Source organism: Mya arenaria, chromosome 8 (genome assembly GCF_026914265.1).
Source record: "Mya arenaria isolate MELC-2E11 chromosome 8, ASM2691426v1".
NCBI classification, from domain to species: Eukaryota; Metazoa; Mollusca; class Bivalvia; order Myida; family Myidae; genus Mya; species Mya arenaria.
In genome coordinates, this window is record NC_069129.1 from 25,478,983 (window position 1) to 25,501,309 (window position 22,327).

The following is a 22,327-nucleotide window of genomic DNA, read 5'->3' on the forward strand; positions in this document are numbered from 1 at the left end:
GTCGTTATTTAGTGCATTTCTATTTGCACTAGGGATATCGTTTTCCTGATGTATAAGAAGCAGGACTTGTCTATGATAACTTCACGTGTTCACATGAAATGAATATGTAAGTGTCATCTTTACACCTGTTTGTAACTTGATAGAACTTTTGAACAAAAACGAAATGTGATTTGCATGAACAATCCAAAACATTATTGTTCTATCCATATTTTTACGTCATCCATTACACTCACATCGGTGATAAAAGCTTGATTCTCTGAAAGTTTGGTTCATTTTTTTATTCTTACATTTTAAATATAAATAAGTGCATCCAGTCACATTATTGGCTAGCATTGTAAGCGTACATATAATTTATGTTAAATTACGAACACATTAACATACTACACATTTTATACCATTTGCTCTGTCGGGGCATTTTATTTTTAAGACATTGATAAAGTCATTAAAACACCAGAAAAATAACGCATAATGTCTATTTTTTCTATAGCTCATTTAAAGAAATACCTTAGTTTATATTTTCACAATATTATACACAAACGTGACAATCTAGATATGGTAGGTTTTGAATGGCCCCTGTAATTTAGGGGAAATCTTTCAGCTCATTAAAAATTACACAAAAAAATACTATTTTCAAAAACTGATAAATCTAAACATGTGTATGTGACATAGTTTATAAATTGCATATGATGAAGACAATTGGACAGTTATAGCTATAGACAAATGCCTGTATTAAAGCAATAGGGGCAAATCAACTTTATTTTGAGATGAATAGCAAGTAGATAAAGCATTGGTATGTCTGAATCCTTCTGATGTTGCCAAATTTCTCCCAAGCGTGTTTCAAAGACGCCGTATTCTGTGCGCCATATTCCTAACAAAGGCTGCTTTGAAAATCTGAGTGCAACAAAACTCTAATATATACATACATGTTAATATATACGGTACATTTGATATATGGGCCGCGTCGTGCGATTTTGGGCCTTTGGACAATTTTCTGACACCGTCAGAAAGTATGGGAAAGTTTTGACTTTCCGTCGACCAGTATGTGAATTTTTTGTTGTTTAATGAAAGAGCACTGTGCATTGAGCAAAAGAAATGGACCCATTCGAGGTAAGTAATATCTTTGAATTTATTTTGCAATTGTTTTGAAATCTTAGTGGACGTAAATTAATAAAAACATGATAAAAACTATCTCCGTGAAAAATCCGCTTAAGGCGTCTGCATCAGTGCGTCCAATTTCCTTAGTTTACGCTGAGGAAAATCGAAGTAATAATAAAGTTTACGCAAATCATGAAAGTGCTTAAATATACAATTTATGCAGAAAAACAATATCAGCTTTTGAAACCTAAGTTAAGTATTAGTTCCATAAGTATACAGCGAATACATAAGTAATAAAGTTTTGTTTACGCTCAGTTGCTATAAGCGACGCTGAAAATCTATATTTAGAAGTATTAATTAATGCTTGTGTTAAAACACTATTTATGAACAATGGGGAAATAACTCATTAGGGAGCGCGTCGGATTGGCTATTGAGAGGTTTGCGGATCGATTCCACATTGCGGCACTTTGAATTTTTGTTTGCATTTTTTTTCTTAAAGAAGCTAACACCTATATGTAAACTTATTTTTTAGGCCTGGATTATATTATAAACTAATTTTTCGTCATTTTTCATTATATATCTTTTTCATAAAGTATGTTTTCAATTTGTGAGCTGCAGGAATAATTTAGGTGTTCTTTTATTAAACTTTGTTCTTATATTTTACATATTTTATTTCAAAACTAAGAATTGGACTCACTCCTGGGAACCTATAGTATTGAAACTATTTCAATACGTGAGTCCACATCTGCGCCCGAGCACAACGACAGGGATGACACACAGAGAGAAGACACTAGTTGGGATGTTGTAGAGGGCACGGATGAGGATGGTGAGCTTTCTCGTCTGGATACCAGGATAGAAGATTATCTGTCGGGTTCCATATGTGACGACAATGACGAAAGCATGCAAGCACCGGATGAATATATGAGTACCGACGACTGCAGATGTAAAACAACCTGCATGAGTCTGTTTCATTCAGACGGAATTCAAGAGCATATCCTTTCAGTGCGAGAAATGGAAAAATCTGAAAAGGAGTTATACGTTATGGGGTCTTTGCAAAAATTTGCTCATGAAAAAACTAAGGGTGGAAAAAGAAAGAGAATAAGATACAGATATGTTGACGATGGGCGAATCGTGTGCAATTCGGCTTTTGCCGAGATATTCGATCTCAAACTAAAAACATTAAGAACTATTCAGGAGCATCTGAACGAAAATGGGCCCGTTCAAAGAGTGCATGGAAACACCGGGAGAAAGCTCCACAGTGCAAATAGATATGACGATGTTAAGTTTGTGGTTAACTTCCTTCTTAAGACTGCAGAAACAGATGGTCTCCCTCAGCCTGCGGCACCGAGGGGCAGCGATGGTGAAGCGCCTATCTATTTACCATCGGACAACATAAAAATTGGCCTTCATAAAACATATCAGGAAGAGGCTGTTAAGCCGGTTCAAGAAAGTTGGGCATCACCAGCTTCAAGGACATATGGAGGCAATGTGTACTACGCATAAGGATAAGTGGTCCTCGTGATGATGTTTGCCAAACGTGCGAACTACTACGGAAGAAAATAGTTGACGCCGTCCTAGAACAGGACAAGTTGGATGCATCATCTACGTTCCTAGAGCATGTGGAGGTATCTCACGTTTAAATAGTAAAACTAATCTTGTCAAGGGTAATAAGAATAAAGTTTAAATCAAGTATCAAATTTCCAAACTCAATTTATTTTATAAGAAATAAAAGTCTGTCTGTTACATACATGAAGTAAGATAATTTATTGCTTATTGAAATATTTTGAGCAAACAACGTAATCGATACTGCAATTGAACAGTTCAACGAATAATTTATTAATAAAAACATAAGTGATGCTTTTGTTTTAAAAACAATTATAGGTCGCACGACGGGAAAGAAAGGTGTACAGGGAGACACTAAAAGAAGCTGCAGACGAAGTGTCCTCGCACGTCCGGGCCATTGGTCCAGTTCCGGTGCTCAGCTGTCCGGAGCTAGTGCATGGGCACTACACTTTTGACTATAGCCAAAATGTTACAATACCACACCATAGTCGTCAAATGGGACCGCTGTATTTCATCACCGGTCGAAAAGCGCACATATTTGGGGTTAGAATCGACAGCACAGGAAAACAGTTCAACTATCTCATTGACGAAGACCAGTCGATTGGTAATAACTTTAGGCCCATTTCTGCTTAATTTAAATAATAATAATAATAATAATAATAATAATAATAATAATAATATAATAATAATAATAATAATAATAATAATAATAATAATAATAATAACAATAATAATAATAATAATCATAATAATAATGATAGTAATTGTAATAATAATAATACTAATGATAATGAAAATAATGATAAAAAAATAAAATAGTAATAATAATAGTAATATTGATAATCATCATCGTCATAGTTGTCGTTACCCTCACATCATCAATATCATCATCACCATCATCATCATCATCATAATCATCCGCATCACATCATCATCATCATCATCATCATAGTCGTCATAACCCTCGCATCATAAATATCATCATCATGTCTATATATCGTTATCTGTATTAATATAAATCGCAGGGCCGGACGGAAAAGGAACGCATGGACCGAATTCAGTTATAAGCATGCTGCACGACTGTCTGCAACAGCAGGGTTTTGGTGAGAGTCGCTGTGTCATCCACGCAGATAATTGTGAAGGTAACCAATAAATGCAATGTGAAACGTACAAATATAATATGAACATGGCTTTTCATTCATGTTCAATAATTATAAGAGACGTATATTAATGGTAATCGTAAAGTTAAAAGTAATAGTGTAACAAACATTCGAGTGTATGATTAGAATATCTTTTATTGTTAACTGTAGTTCAATAAATGCTTACGTTCGTATGTATAATGCTTCAGGATAAAATAAGAACCGGTACGTACTAGCATACCTGAGTTGGAGGATTCAGATGGGGCTGCACGAGGAAATACTGCTACTCATGCAAATACCAGGTCATACAAGGTAAAACAGTTAACTTTGTTTTTTGAAAAACAATTATAAATCAAAGTGCTGAAAGCACTGATGGACTAGGGCTTCATTCAGGGGAATGTTGACAACCATGTTCTAAGCATTGAAAAAATCGGCTCACATCACAAGGGGTCACTGTTTAATGGGCTAGCTTAAACTTTAGACCTAAACTGCTTGCAAGCTGCAAAGGAAATTTGAAAAATCTAGTTAAGTGTGTGTAGAGTGAGGGGGTGGGGGGGGGGGCTAAAGCGTTAAATCAGATAAAGTCATAGTTCTTTTGAAGTTCTCAAAGTCGTTAAATCAGACTTGTACAAATTAATTTACGTGGTTGGCACACATACTTCTTTAATTTGATCAATTCCTTTTAAATCAAAGGACTGTTATTTGCAGTTTCAGAGAAGATTTTCAATGATGTAATTTTATACTATATAGAAAACCTGTCACCTCTTTTTCATTGGAGCTTTAAACCACAGGGCCATACTTTGAACAATCTTTGTAAAAGACATCTACATTGTACACCTATGGCAGACTGCATACACAATGCTATTAGGAAGTAGCTTTTATTTAAAAAGTGAAGAATTATGTTCTCCCTTTTAATTTGTGCTTGGTATTCAATTCATATAACATGTTACCATGATAACTTAGTGCTGTTGATAAATATTAGGCACTGCCTTCTGTCTAATGTTATTCATATAACTGCTGCAGACTTTTGTACATAGCAAAGCAAGTTGAGTAGACTAAGATGAGATGAATATTGAAATGTCTTTTAAATACTTTGACCATCAAATTTCATAACATGGTGTCAGCAGTTCATCACACTGCTAGTGAGAATGGAATACCAAACATATTTTTTTTTAAACTCATCATCAATCCACATGCAATACATATCACAAAATACTTTAACCCATATTCCGCTCCGGTGCAATACGCCCATATACCACTCTTGTGACGTCACGTCATAACAAGCATGTTGCGCAATATTAAATTGACGTCATTAAACCAATGAGTGTATCCTTAAAATGAAATTTATTATGCAAAGATGTGGCTTCTTAGTCATCTTATCAGTAATGTATATAATAAAAGGGTTATTAGTACCGCGTTTTGATCCGGATATGGCGGAATGTCATATTTGATTCTGGTAGTTTTTTGTTGATTTTGATTTTACTCGGCTTGTGCCTTGTGGTGTCCGAATCTGCAAAAATCTACTTGAGTCAAATACAAGCTCCTAGATCAAAGGCAGTACTTATAACCCTATTATGTACAAAACCTGATATCCCCTGGACAGAGCATCTTTAACCCACAGGGTCATTGTAACTTTGAAAAATCATTGTAAAAGACAACTACATACATGTACAAGATGCTTAAGGAAGTAGTTTGGAAAAAATTAGAATTATTTTCTCCGTTTTAATATGTATGCATTAGATAACTCAATAAATGCAGCAGTTGGCCATTCTTATATTGTCCTCTGTCACTGTCCTGATAGCTCCCTATCTCAATAGATGCAAAAGGTTGTAGGTTCATGATTCTCATGGCCCAATATGTCATACAGAAAGAAGATGTTGAATGTAGAATCAAGAAGCTTTCTTTTCAGGCACTCCAAATTGAATAGTACTGTAACATTTGGAGTGCCAAGAATTTGTTGGATTCCTAGGCAACAGGTATCAGGTGTTGCAGTACATTTGGCAAATACTTTTCACCCGTCCTTGTAAATCTAAAAAAGCTTTCATTTCGCAAAAGTAGTTCATATAACTAAATTAAGGTTGCTAAATCAGAGTTTGAATAATTCCGAAAACTAGATGTGCCTTTAATTGCAGCAATTTGAACTCCAACTCATAATGTCAATTAAGCTGGTTATGCAATACTGCAGTTCCTTGGTGTTGGGATTGCTTTATTTACTTGAATAAACAAACAGTTCTTGTGTTGGAAAGTACAATGTATTAACATGCATTTTTCTTGACCTGACTCCATCCAAGCCTTAAATCTTAGATCAACATGTACTTGGGGCTATGTGTAATATCAATGACAACTATAAATTATGTTCAATTTAGTGCCACTTATGATATTTCATTTCACATACAAAAACACTAACATGTTCAAACCCATATCCTATGTTATGATAAAACCATTGCCAAGTTGGTAATTTGAAAAGACAAGAAATTATATCTGGTCAGGGTTTGACATAGTCTTTCTAGACAGCTGGACTTGTTTTGCAGTTACTTTAAAATTCTTCAAAAGCTAAACTGAACAAGACTTGAGCAAAAAACTCACAATATCAAAAGGGGTTTTAAAGACTTATGAGATCATTCTCACATCACCTATACCATTAGTTCTTATCTACAAACTTAAGTCAACATAATAATTAATGTTTTACATAAACATTGCAATGAATAAAACATATTGCAATAAGTGCCAATAACATAACAATCAAGTATGATCACTATAGGCCTAAACATGAGATTTCAACATTTTCCTGATAAACACTAAATAATTTTACTTAACAATTTTCTCATTTTTTACACAAGCTGAAAAAATGGTCTCTTTTTGAATACTTCACACATTTCATGGCTTTCATCATTCAAACTAACAGTTCGCTTGTTATTTCAATATTCAATGACTGTGTAAACATTCATAAATGATGGTTAAAATTAACATTCATGCTAACCATGCCTACCAAAAGCACCTGACTGACCAATCAGTATCCAATTTTGGCAGGGCTTATTGGTGGTTCATTGAAATCAACCCTGACCTCCCACAATCTGCACTGATCAACTGTAGTTAATGAATTGTTTCAACTGTTCTTATTTTCATAAACTTAGAAAACACAACTGCAGTGAATAAAATTTATTCCTCATCACTGAGAGAAAGTTTAGAAAAATGAAGCCGAGTTACATCTAGTAGGTTATCAAATCCTACAAATGTATTCATCATTTTATATAACCGTATTTAGTAAATGTTTAATTTTTGAAAGTCTAAAAAGTTTCATTTTTTGGTATATCAAAGAACATTTGTGTGTATAATTTTGATGATATTTTGTGATTCATTTAATTTCATTCTTGTTTCATTTAGTGTTCAATCCCAAGCTTTCTTGTTCACATTTAAGTGCAAGAAAAGTCACTAATCTGAATACATTCATGATAATGTAAGGTCACATAAAGGATATATTGTGCTTTTTAAAAATAACAATTTTTCATCTGTTTAAAATTATGTCAAATGAAGTGCATTGACATTTTATTATGAGTTTAAAGCTGCACTCTCATTTTGACAACTATTTTAATTTTTGTCTTGGAACGACAATACCTAGTAATCTTTTTTAATTTTAATAACTGCTATAATAAGTTATTTGTAAACTATGGGGATCATCAGTTAGTAAGTTTCAATGCATAAATTGTACACATCGATACCAAGTTTATGTCAATTTTCTACAATTTTCTTTAAATTTTTGCTTTTTCATCATTAACTGAGTACAGCCCCTTTAAACTGTACCTTATAATGTCTGTGACTTATCAAATATTTAATAGTAATGGTCTACAATCAAGATTTGTTTTAATTATTCAGGTTTCAAACTGCATTGTGTGTGCGATTGGAAAGGTAATCTTGTAAGCTCACTAAGGATAATTTTTACAAATAACATTCACCCTGCAAGGTACTCATATTTGGATGATACATAAAGATTTTCACAGTCATTTATGAATACTTGCATTTATTGATAAAGGATACCTTTTTCAAATCTTTGATTTAGACTACAAAGTATAACTTATATAAATAAATATATATTCTTAACTTTATCTGAATACACAAGCTAATGCATCAGTCAATTGTAACCATGCCCCCCGCCCCCCGGTCCCGGAATAGCGGGGACTTTATTTTCGGTCCAACCAACCAGCTAAAATCCCCGACCTGTGGAGATAATCTGATGGTAAAGTCTCCACCAAATGCCCCGCACCCAAGGGACATTAGGTTAAGCCCCATCCACACTGTATTTTCCGGGAAGACCTGGCACTGCGGGGCCACCTGAAAGGTAAAAACATGGCCCATTTCGCCAACTATCCCCGGTATACCCCCGGATGAGGGAGCCGTGGTTACAATTGACTGGTGCATAATGATACATAGTGATCCAATGATTAGATATTCTTAAGCATAAAAAAGCCTTGACAGCATTTGAGAAAGACTGTTGTGAGATTAAATCTTCATTACTTTACTATTCCACAACATTGGGTGATAAGGGATCTTTATTGAATATTTTGATTTTATTCCCTAAACGCCACAAGTCAACTGATTAATTAATACAAATTCAATTCTATCTCCACAATATTCGGCACTGCATTGTTAAATAAAACTCAAAAGTTACACTTATTAAATTATTTAACCTAATACCTTTCCCTCAAATATTTCAAAAAATTATATTGATTTATCAACAACAATGCATCACCATACTGTATCTCTGACTGATTTTTGATTTTATTCTTGGCTAGAAAACAAAAAGTGAGCACAAAGCGTCTTCAGAAAAAGAACTTGTAAAGTATGCACCAGTCAATTGTAACCACGCCCCCCCCCCCCGGATTTCCATCCAGCCAATCCCCGGTAAAATCCCTGCCCTGCGAGAACGAACTGGTGGTAAAATCGCGTGAATAACCCCACACACCGGGGATCTAAGGTAAGAGCAATTTCCTGATATATTTTGAGGGAAGACAAAACTACCGCAATCACCCGGCATTGCGAGGACACTAGTTCTGGCTTCCATAACTGTAATGTTGATATTTATTTTTTTTTATGTTTACAACACGTACAAAAAGGTAATATATAATGTGTTCGCTGAAGTTCTTAAGCTACGAGGACACCTGAAAGGTAAACACACAGCCCTTTTCCTTAGTATATCCCCGAGGGGGCCGTGGTAACAATTGACAGGTGCATAATATAAGAGAGGAAATCAAAATTGAGCATGCAAGACTGTTTTATCAATGGCGATGGTTTATCACAATGTCATGTACTTACACTGAGAGTGGCTCCAAGATTTTTCTATGCACATAGGTAAACAATCATCTTATTCACAGATGCTGTGCACATATTCATACATTTGGCCGATTTTAGAATGAAACTTCATAAAAAAGTATGCGCATATTTGATATTTTTTATCTCCATTTTGCAAAATTGAAATCACACGATTTTTTCATACGAACTTGTATTGCTTGAATATTAACGTGTCAAATTAAAAATGCTACCCACGGTAAGATGAAAATAAATCCGTTTGATGGTGGTAATCATTTAATGGCGGCTTCATTGATAAATTTTCTCATTTAAACACTATGAAATTCACATCATCAGCATCCGGAAGTAGTGATAACATACATGTCTGAATCATTCGGCCGCTCTGATCAGAGTAAATTTTGAGGTCAATAAGTAGACTGGTACCCTGATTTACTTGTCCTCAAAAATATAAAGTTATACAGGTACGCGACAGTTGGTTTTTAGTTAACATTAATAGTATTTGAACAATAAATACCAAAAATCATTTTATATTTAAAAATAAAGTGCTAAGTGCCATGCGATGATTAGTTAAAAAAACTTTGTATCGAAAAGAAAATATCACGGAAACATGCAAATTATTTCGAAAAAAAGATCAGGGACCGACTTCGGAATACCAACATTGTATACAAATGATAACAATATATTTTTTAGACCAATTTTCTTGGTTGTTTTCTACTTAGACCGCACGTTTTATTCGCTTTTAATACGTATGAATTCACAAGACATTTCGAATGCGCGACGGGCACCGCGGTTAGCTGAGACTGGTTTCTTTTCGGATAAAAGAGAAAGAGGGTACCAGTCGATCAATACAGAGCATTGAACGGAAAAATTTCGATGCGTACTTTTCCAATATGTTCATATTCTTATTGTATATAATCTGACCGTATGCAAGAACATTCATGTAGTTAACCCGATTAACTTACTCGCTACGTATGCATTTCTTGTGCTTCATTAAAAGAACATACAGTTAGCTTGAATCAAATTCGCTAACGGCAATCCAATCAAAATACAGCGTATGAATACATTACGTCAGTGAACCCTCAGATGCGGCTTGAGAATGCAGATAGCGCGTTTACGGCTATGAGCTAGGCCACAAGTGCCCTAGTCCCAAAATGGAAATAAACGGTACGATGTTTCTGCCCCTACGAAAAACTTCTTGAGATGATTTTGTTTACAACTCTTTTTGTGTCTAAAAACTTAGCTCATGTGCTGTTAAATGAACGGTTCATATTTATTTTCATGCAAATGCATTAGGTGCCTGGTCGATAGCGGGTTTGCCAACATAAAAAACTATTCCGACGGTGCGATGTGGACAGCCTTGCGCAGCTAGCGGAGGTAGTCGACAAATCTTCAAAAAGCAACGTTCCCGTGCTGTACAAGAAGACAGACGGCTCTGAGAACTGGGTTTGGTACCTTTAATTGTTACTTTCGCTACTAAAACACTTACACCTATTTGTTTTTGATCAGTATGAATAACACTATTATCTTAGTATCTCAATAATTAAACAGATACAAACAAATTGCAGGTTAGACTGGAAGTCATACCTTCAGCTCAATTTTTTGCCGGTTCGAGGTATTCAAAAATATCACTCGTGCCGTTTCTGCAAGGCCGACTTTTCCGCAGTTTATGTAAAACGGACATCCGGAGAACCAGAAGCAAGGGTGCAGCTAATGAAACGGGCCGCTGTCCTTCCTCAGGGAATGCCAAACACAGTAAAGCCAGCCGGTCTTATTGCAGAAAGACGACGTTACCTAAGGATGCACGTACGCCAGTATGTGCGTCCAGCGTGCAGTGATTCAACGTGTCCCGAAGAATAGTTTGACAGCTTGTTTTATTTCAAAGCCATTCGTTTCGTAATGACGAGTGATAACGGCTATTTGAAATATACTTACTTAGTTACATATATATTTATAACATAAATTGTCATGTATATTTTGGTTTTGAAAGCACATTGTTAGATATTTAGTTGTTTTTATTATTTAAGACTTCATCGACAATGTATTTAAAATTTATTTTAGTTTTTATTCATATTACAAGAACGTCAGCTAAAAAATAAAATTGACGTTAATCATTTACAAGACTTCTTTCTTTAAAACCATCGCACGGTATGTTGTTTATATAACAACGTCATTCCAACGTCGTGACGCTCGCTTTCTTGTCGACGCGGATTAAAAGACCACGAACTTAAAATCTGTATATTTCAGTTTATTGCGCATATTTTTGGAAACGGAAAACAGATTTGTTTTCAGAAATTATTTAGCTTTCTTACTAATGAAAAACCTCAAAATATGCAAAAAATGTCCGAAGGCCCAAAATCGCACGACGCGGCTCATATAGTGTGTCAAATTAACTTTGCTTTTACGTATTATTTACATGCATTCATCATAATGCCATTAAGATGCTAAAAATAGACCTTTTGTAAGAAATACGTCACACTTTTCGTCACGCATCATTACAAATGGACGTCGAACAGCCGTTCATCGATCGTTTCGAAGAATATTTTTAAACAATAATACTGCTGAAGTTTCAAAAGACTGATGGAAAAAAATACAAGCTATGTATCTATCAATAAATTAAAATAGTTAATAAAAGTACAATATTTTGGCTATCAATAACAAAGAAAGTACGATAAAATTCTGAAAAAGATACACTTCAGAAAATTTATTTCCCATAAGATATGAAGACCATCATTAGCATGTTATTTTTCCTGAATCATTCAATACACAAAGGAAGTTTTAGAATATCTCAACTATTGTGTCTATGTTAGTTATGAAGGCTTCCAAGGGCCATTGAATTTAATTAGATAGAACTTTATGCCTGAGGTTGGTGCCAATTTTCATATGAACACACCCGCGCAGCACAATTACGTTGATTATCTTCATTGTTCTATTCCGTATTTCCTGGAATAAGCGAATGATACATTAAAGGTATGTGAAACATGTCTTTCACTGATGACCATTTGTCCTCTTTGGCATGGAAGATGGCGATTGATAAAAGCACAGGACAGTGACGTCAAAATCTCCGACAGGAAAATGACAGTGATATTTCATTTAAAGGTTCTATTTTTGTCTTGAGACTCAAGCAATATTTCATACTTAGAAAAACTTTCCAACCAGACACTATAAAACAAAGGGAATTTATCGATATAATGAAGCTCCGTTCGAAATCAGAACTATTAATAGCATCTTCAAGTGCACTATTTGTAATACAAATCAAGTTTTACGACTGTCTGCAGCTATGCCTTATTTTAAAACACGCATTCGATATCCATTTTATTATTGTATATCAACAACATAAGGTGCAATACATTAAATATATTTAAGATTCTGAATTTACTGTCTAGACTGTCTTATTTGTTACATGACTATCTCTTAAACGACAGGATGTTTCAGACATTTTGTCGTTCGGCCATCGCAATATTTTAATAATGCTATCACCGTTGTCCGACCGATTCCACAAATAAAATTGAACCGAAGCGAACATAAATTAAGTGATGCGGTTATTGGATTAAGTTTGCCAGTAATGAAGTTTACCGTTTCGGCCGTTTAATGACTTTTTGCGACCCACAAAGTTTAAAGCGAGGTGCGAAAACAATTAGCAACCCTTGAAAGTTATCGGTAACCTCGCTGCCTAAAAGTGTTTCGGTTTTTTTAGCGTTGACATTGTTCACAATTCAGGAAAAATTGGAAATTGTGTGTTTTCTTAAAGTTAAACACTGTACAAAAATACCGGCTACAAAAAATATGCGGTAAATCTGTGAGTAACGCCTTCTTTCTGTAAAGGTTTATGTTTTTGGAGGTATGTAAAGAAATTAACAAAAGTGTTTTTTTTATAAATACCTACAAATAAATGAAACCGTATACACGTTAATGGTTGAAATCAATGTTTTCTTTTAAGCCTAACATGTTTTCGCCACCATCACTGAAAAATGTACTCGTAACTTAACTAACTAAAGCAATACGAAAAGTAGGTATGTTGTTTTTTCATTTAAAAATGTTTAGTTATATTCATTTCGTCTTTGGCTGTTAGCTTAAAATAATTGCAATCAAAACAAATTTTGCATTCTAATTTACTTTACCGCAGTCCAGATCGTTATTTATTAGTTGTTGGTTTTTTATTTCGAAAATGTTTAAGGACTTGTCTTTTATGGCATAAACAGCTGTTGATTATTAACTAAAAACAGTTTAAAACTATTCCTATTACTAAATGCGAATCTTTATAATATATTCCATTATAAGTTATCAGAACAAAACAGATGCTGATATGTGTTCCTTACCTAACATACGAGCGTTGTCATCTACATACCTTCCATAGCACCGTTATAGCAGTATGATGTATACGTCACAAAATAATCCATTTCAACTTAAATGTTAACGGCCTATATATCGGGGATGAAATCAATGAGTTCTTATATATTCCAAAAAGTCTGCTATCCTGTAAGTTCAAAAAACGGTTTCAACCATTATATGGGAATATGTATTTTTGATAACAATAGCACGCTCATATAAAACAAGTGTGCAATGTTTTTGTGAAAATGTTCTTTATTTTTAATACTTATTTAGATTATTGGATCAAACAACAAATACATTTAGCAATCGCTTCTTGTTTTCCTCCGGACAAATTGTTGATCCATGATCTTCTATTATCTAAAATATTTGCATGTCTTTTAAAATACAATTATTTAACATTTTAGAGATGGTAATAATACTCTTCGTATGCGTTTGTATGATTGATTAATTTTGAAACAGACGAAAATTGAATACAACTAAGCTTCACAACACATTACGAGTGACGTCACTTTAAACAGTAAAAATGACGTTAATTAAACAGAAAAAGGCAGCAAATAGTGGTATCTTTTGAACAAAATAGTCATCTGGTGAAGAAGAACACAAAGGAAGCATTACTAAAATTGATTACATACATTCCGTCATAAATGATATGAAACTCGGGTATACTTGCAATGTTCGTTGACAGGGTGCAAAAAGTATAAGTCAGAAGTACTGTAGTCTTCCTTACTAGACTAAAACACCAAACAATCTTGTGTTGACTGTAGCCATGACGTCTGCACAGCAGTCTTAAACTTCCTATTCAAATGCACAAGGATCAAGACAAACACCAAACCAGTGACAAAACGTGTTGATAAAGTTAAATCAACAGCAAGATCGCCCTATTCAATCTAGACGTATGACCCTAGATTTATCAAAATGAGACTTGATTCAAGTTGTCTAATCCTAAAGTCGAATATTTCTTTGTCAATCTGTACCGAGAGAATGGATAATGTTTGATTAACAGCCTTATTGCACTATTCACTATTGAGGTGTGATCCATGAATTGTCTATAGTCTTATCTCGACCGAAGTTATGAACCTTGAATTTTCAAAAACATGACCCTATATACACGTTGTACTCACTCTTACACGTTTCAATTATTCCATTTTTACCATCGGTAATCAATGTGGAGGAAGTTGATAAATCCTCATCTGAAATATTTTATCATCATAATCATAATTTTAACACTCCAACAAATACTATTGGAAACAAACAACATAATCAATGTTGATTTTACTATGAAAGTCGTGAAATGAAAAACGATCTTACACTGAAATCAACAAATATCTTTTACATAATTTATCGTTATTCGGAAAATAAAATTACCCGAAGTGAGGTCTAAGTCCGGACGAGGCTTCTATTTTCTATAAAACATTGGAATATACACATGTTCAGTAGATGCATTTATGTGGGGGCATGCCTTAAGAAGCTTGCGGATCAATGATGACAATAAGATGTTTGTGTTAGTGTTTAAATAACTAGTTAAGACTAGTTTAAAGCAGTATAAAACACTCAAAATCATGTGATATTGTGACCATTCTGTGTGTTTTTCTTATTTCTTAGAGAACAACCAAAAGGCTTGTATCAGTTCGCATGAAAAATGAAGCACCCTAAGAGACCCATTACAGCTGATTGCTATAATATGTCATTCCATTTCCAAATGATCCCAATGTGCCTGGATAAGAGAATGATACATATTTTGTAGGGAACTGTAGAATATGTTTCATATCTATAACCGATGAAACACTGTCCTCTTAGACATTGAAGATGGCTATCAATTAAGACCTTGGAGAGGTCGCAATATTCCAAAGGAAAAACATGTTTAAATCCAAGGATGCAATACTGTCTTGAAACTCAAACCATTTTTAGAATTTTACGGATCTTTTCCAACAGTTGGTATCTATATACGTGATTAATATCCATGTAAGGGACGTTTTGAAATCAAACCTCAAAACTCGTTCGTAGCAACGAAGAACAAATTCTCAAACTACAGGCTTGTAATATAGACATGCCTGATATATTTCCTTCGGTTTCCTTGGTAAAGAGGCCGGTACGTGACCAATCATAGAATGTAAAATGATATTTTTGAAAACAAACCTATACGCGTAACAAGACGAAATAGCAATTCAGTTGTACGATATTTTGTGATTTTTACAAATGTCAGCAGATACGTCGAATTCCTCTTTTATACTATTAGTAGTATTAGGTGCAAAGAGATATGTAATCTTCTGTTAAGAATACGCTTGTGTATGAACTGATGAAGATGAGACGAATTACCAATTTTAAATTATATTCGTCCAGTAGAATAATGTTTCATTTCGTTGAATGAAAAAAATAATGCCTGATAAACTGTTTTCGAAACTGATATGTTTAAAACAGTATCTTAATATCAGCTCGTTCGTACTTTACATTTACTAAAAATGATCTAACTAGAAAGGTCGCAAAGCTAGTTTGCTAGTCGTAAACGCTTTCGTTATTTTATATTGTCTTCAATGTGGAAAGGTACAATGGGAATGGCAATCATGTAAAAAACTGACGAATGGTGGAAAACTATTAGTGAAAAACATTTTCCAAATTACATTATTATTATTACAAGTTGATTAAGAGCAAAAACAAAGAAATTTATGATTGTCTGTGCAAGTTAGCAGTTTTGATAAAACATTGCAATTTTAAAGCATAAAGAAAATTATTATCTTCAAAATATATGCCCTATGGTACATATGAAGTAAAAAAAATAATTGTTTCTGTTTTTGTCAAATAACTCTCATAAGTTGTACTTGAACGGCCGAAATGCACGCATTGTGACCTTGCATGTAAATATATGTTACACTCTGATTAGCACGACATGCCTATACAAGGACCTAGCTGGTATTTCAAGGGTAGAAGGACTTCTCCTTAATTCAATACCCTGTTTAGGGGAAACCGCTTAGCACTGTATATATGTTTACCTTTAATAAAGAACAAACTCTGACTGGGTTCCAAACAGCGTGAGGTATTTGTGATTGAATGACACTGAAAGGAAAAATGTACATTTTCGTATGTATCCCTCGAGTCTTAAAGATAAGACTCCACATTTGACTCCAAACAATATGTGTTTAATTCTACTGCCTTCAGTTTGCCATTAAAGCAAAAGTTATTGTTAATTTATTTCTCCAATTTCTTCCCCACAGCCCTTTCTTAATAACACAGGCTCAATCATTTGAGAGGTAAATCAATAACTCAAATTTGAGAATTTCCTAAGTGTTAAGGAATAATCTCTTGAATGGCATCATCATCACCACCACCACCACCACCACCACCATCATCATCATCATCATCATCATCATCATCATCATCATCATCATCATCATCATCATCATCATCATCATCATCATCATCATCATCATCATTATCGACAATTTCCCCTTGTGGATATAGTCCCAATTTTGTTATGGTGTTATATTTGAACGGCTAGATATGTCAGACAATTAATTCTTCAGTGATCTACTTAATTATGATTGTTTTGACATTATTTGGCCCGCTTCTCAACTACGCGAACATTATAATATGAGAAAGACAAACCGTGGTTGGATTTTATTTGCCGGTAATCAACTGGTTACTTGCTTTAGTACATTTTCAAAAAGAAACAAACATGTTTTTTTTCAGTTGTTATGGTATGAGAAGAAGTGACATAATTATGAATAACATGTGACAATATTTTGTCGTTAAAGCGATATTTCGTATGCACCAAACACATCTTTAGTATGCAAATAATATTCTAACTGTTACTGTGACTTTCATGGATATAACTTTATGAGAGTATCAATGTCTATTGCTAGTGATATATAACCTCCATAATGCGCGCGTGACATAACATTACAAACGAACAAAACCATGGTAGCACAGCAGGTTCAAATTAAGATAAAGGTGATGGCTTAATTTCTCTCAATTTTTATTAAAGCAATAGGAATTCTTAATTTAATTTGCTTCATTTTTACCCCAAACCACTTTTCAATAATGGCGGCTCCATCATTTGAGCGAAAACGTTACAATTCATCAACGAGACGAATTATCTCTTAAACTGCTGGACATGTCAGACATAAAATCGATAAGCGATCTACTGATTTTTTATAATTGTGTTGCCATTTATCAGACCGACTTCCAAATGTTGTTTAAATCAAGAGGATTCAAAAGTCTGAGACTGAAAGTCGGTTATTGGTTTGCCACTTATAAACTTAATACTTGCATGTGTGCAAAGTCTCGAAGAATTGAACACTCATTCGCTGTTGCCAATACTGATGGTCTTTCATTTTTGAATCAGAGAAATATTCGGACCAATATGTTAAATCTGCGATAATATGTTACAAAATAACATAACGTAAGGGTGAATATGTTGATCTGAAACACGAAAAACGTTAGTACGATGTTGAAAACGCGTTAACACGACACTACTATAACAAAAAACGCGCCAATACGATAATGATAACACGAAAGTACGATAAAAAAAAAACACGATAATACGACAGTACGATGTTAGTAATACGATATACCTTCTTGTTTTCACCATCGTACTGACGAGACGTTGTTTTATCGTTATACCGCGTATTCCTTTTCGCAGTATCGTATTGATGCGTTATGGTGATGGTACTGTCACGTAGATCAGATTCAAATCAGATTACAAATACAACTCAACTCAACTCAATATTCTTTTATTATTATATCACAGTTTACATTTAAGTAAAAGCATGTGAAAACTCAACATATATATATGTTAACACAGGTGATTTAATGGCGGCTTCACAACAGGTTTGGAGTTAATCATTATACAATTAACATTTTTAGTCTAAGGCTATGTCTTGTTGGTGCTAGTTTTTGACCAATTATTGATGATCCTTTTACTGCGATCAATACCATTGCCATGATCGGGGCAGGGTTTTTGTGCTTTTTTGTCTCCTATTCACTCAGTTCTAAAATTCACCGAAAGCCACAATTAAGTGTATTATTTAACAAAAAAACACCTAACATCCCCTTTAATCGTGGAAAGAGGAAACCACTTCCCTAACTTACCCCATGAGTAAGTTTCTTTTTTGGTCGCACTACACCCCGAATATGGTCAGTGCATTGGAGTTAAATTTAATGGTGACATGCGTTCAGGAAATGCGTAGCTAGACCAATATAAAGTTGTTAGCCGGACACTTGCTAGGAATCCATAGGCATTGCTCCATTGGCGTAGTAAATTGTTTTATTCTAGAATGCACATTGCTGCGTTTTCCAGTAAATCAAAGATCCCCAAAACGAGCTTTTTGTACATAATATGAATTAAATATTACGTTAAGCGAAATTAAATGTATATGTTTTGGAATAAAGTCAGCCTCCTGAAAACGAACATAATAAATGAGTGAAATATATGTATCTTCAACGAAGTAATTTGTATGCACTTTTGTGATTAAGTGCAGCAAGGAAAATCGAGGTATAAATTCCTTAGTATATTTATCAGGCCTGAAAATTTCCTCATACCCTTAGAGACGTAGGTCAGATATATAGTGGATACAGGCTACTAAGTTACATAGTATATCTAAAGCTTATGCTGAAAACAAAAACAAAAAATAAATTATTCGAAATACAAACCAGATAATGTTATGGCAGTTTGTATATTTGTTGTTGATATCAACTGAAATCAGAGGTGAAACTGCAATGTTGCCATGTGCCAATGAAATTATTGTACATCGGATACCACCTCATAAAACAATATTGCAGTTATTACTTTGCCATCCTCCAGACATATCACCAGACATATCATTTAACCATTTCCTTCCATTATCTCAAGCCCTTGCATTTCTTCTGGAATGCAATAAAGATTTTTTTTACAGAAACGGAAGTGATACACTTTACATTTATAACTGTCTCCTTAATTATGAAACAGACTCAAATTGAATGCAATTCAAACAATTGAATATGGGGAGTTTTACACTAGCGTATCATTTTAATATATATTTACATTGTAATTCTGCCTACCTTGTCTTTCTTCCTGTTCTAGAATCCAATATGGCGGCAAACATTGATTTTATTAAATTTTATTTTCTTAAGTCTTCAAAATGAAGTTCATATATTTTTTAACATTCTGATTTTTATAACTGTTTCGAAAACTTACTGAAATTTACAATCATAATGACCAACGTATGAAATATGCTGATTTAAAGTTGTTTAAACATAATTATTAAAAAAAAAAACTTTTTTTAATCGGTGACGTATCGGTCCGGTTGTTTCTGCTACATACGGAGAATGATATTGTGTATATACATATATCAAGATATTAAACAGTTTCGTTATTTACTTTCTGACAGGACTTACATATCGGGACAAGCCCAATTTGAAAATTCAAGCGTGACTGGTCCGTTTATTTCTACTTAAAGTGAACACTGGAAGAGGAAAATGATGAAATATTACCTGTTAATCAATGATTAGTATGAACATTGCCGTTGCGGTGATTAATACAAATTTGAAATACAGTATTGAACTTATTGTTCTCATGTTATTAAAATTTAGTTATTGTCATGATCCATTGTTGAAAATGATTTATCTGCAGCCTTGAACAGACATATTGTTAGCTACTAAAAGGTACCATGGGACAAAAGACGAAAAACTAGACATTAACTTCAGATAGAGACATTTTTCAACTCGTTCACAGATGAAAACAATAATATTTCTAAATGAAAAGCTTCATACCGAATTTTAATATAACTTGTGAATGGATTTTTTTTTATTTTTTGGTTAAATATAACTTAAGTTGTCTTATCTACACTATGGAAAGAAAAAGCGAACTGGTTTCACACAAGCTGACGTTCACGACAAGAGCGCTAACACTCTTTTTTTGCTGTGATACTGTTGAAAAGAAAGCGTAATTAGACAATTATTAAAACATGTTAGTATGAGGTATGCACCTTTCTAAACATGTACGTATTGTCTCGGACAACATTTGTACCAAGTTTCATTTGAATGTCTAGAATGGTGTTTGTGTTATGACGAATGTTAAATTTCTTATTTACTACAACAACGTCGGCGAAGGCGACAACAAGCGTATGACAATACCTCCTTTATTCCTTCGAAAAAGAACAGACGCATTTTACAGTCCTTACGTCACCATCTCAATGTTATAAAATTGATAACACATTGCATTTCTAAGGAAAAGAGGGATTTAATGCGTCTAGAGATAAATAGCAAGCAGACGAAATATTTCTATTGTCTGTAATGGTACACATTGGAACAAATTTCTCTCATAAGAGCTTAATAAGGTTGTCTACAAACGTTATCATCTTGGGCAACAAATTCAGATTACACTGCTTTGAATATTTGGCTTCCGAACGGTGCTACAAAACATAATCTGCTTAAATCAATATGGTGTACTTTATCCAAAGCGACGCCTGTGCGGCAAGGCAGACGTGGAATCTGATCAAAATCATGTCGACAATTTATGCCCCGCATGCAATGAAGGATCGCTCACTTTAAACAAACATTTAAATATTTTTTTGCTGTGATACTGTTGAAAAGAAAGCGTAATTAGACAATTATTAAAACATTTTAGTATGAGGTATGCACCTTTCTAAACATGTACGTATTGTCTCGGACAACATTTGTACCAAGTTTCATTTGAATGTCTAGAATGGTGTTTGTGTTATGACGAATGTTAAATTTCTTATTTACTACAACAACGTCGGCGAAGGCGACAACAAGCGTATGACAATACCTCCTTTATTCCTTCGAAAAAGAAGAGAAGCATTTTACAGTCCTTACGTCACCATCTCAATGTTATAAAATTGATAACACATTGCATTTCTAAGGAAAAGAGGGATTTAATGCGTCTAGAGATAAATAGCAAGCAGACGAAATATTTCTATTGTCTGTAATGGTACACATTGGAACAAATTTCTCCCATAAGAGCTTAATAAGGTTGTCTACAAACAAATTCAGATAAGACTGCTTTGAATATTTGGCTTCCGAACGGTGCTACAAAACATAATCTGCTTAAATCAATATGGTGTACTTTATCCAAAGCGACGCCTGTGCGGCAAGGCAGACGTGGAATCTGATCAAAATCATGTCGACAATTTATGCCCCGCATACAATGAAGGATCGCTCACTTTAAACAAACATTCTAACATGATTTGCCAAAACATAGCCTGGTTGTGTTTGAAATTGTATTTACTTTAAAAAAAATCAAATCAACAACAAAAGTCTATTCGTTCTACGAAAATAATTATTTGCCAAGAATTCTAAATTAGAAACAGGTGAATATTTGAATAATACGCATTTCTCTTTGGTCTACAAATTAGAGCATACATTATATAATACTTGTGTTTTACATTGCTGGTTAATATTATCACAGTTTAAGACACTCATGCTGCTCTTGATGAATGTAAAGGTTGTTACCCTTTTTTTCTTTTCTGATTACATAGACAACATTCTAACGGCTGGTATCAGTTCGCATGGGATATGTAGTACTCGGACAGACAAATTATGCTGATTGCTATAATATGTCATTGCATTTTCAAGAGAACCAAAAGAATTTCCCTGGATAAAAGAAATATACATCATTTGTATTGAAAATTTCATATCTATCACCGATGATCCACTGTTCTCTTGGCCCTGGAAGATAGTGATCAATTAAGACACCGAACAAGTCAAAATATTTCGGAGGAAAATGACGTTGATATTGAGTTGAACCGGTGTTTTGACTCTGACTGCACATAGATATTAAGTGAAAGTGTTTTAATTAATAGTAATCACAGATGTCATGCTAAATTTGTTGTTGTCCGCGATGGTGTAACCAAATTTTAAACCCATAATCCTTTTAGGACACGATTTTACTTTGTAGAATTACC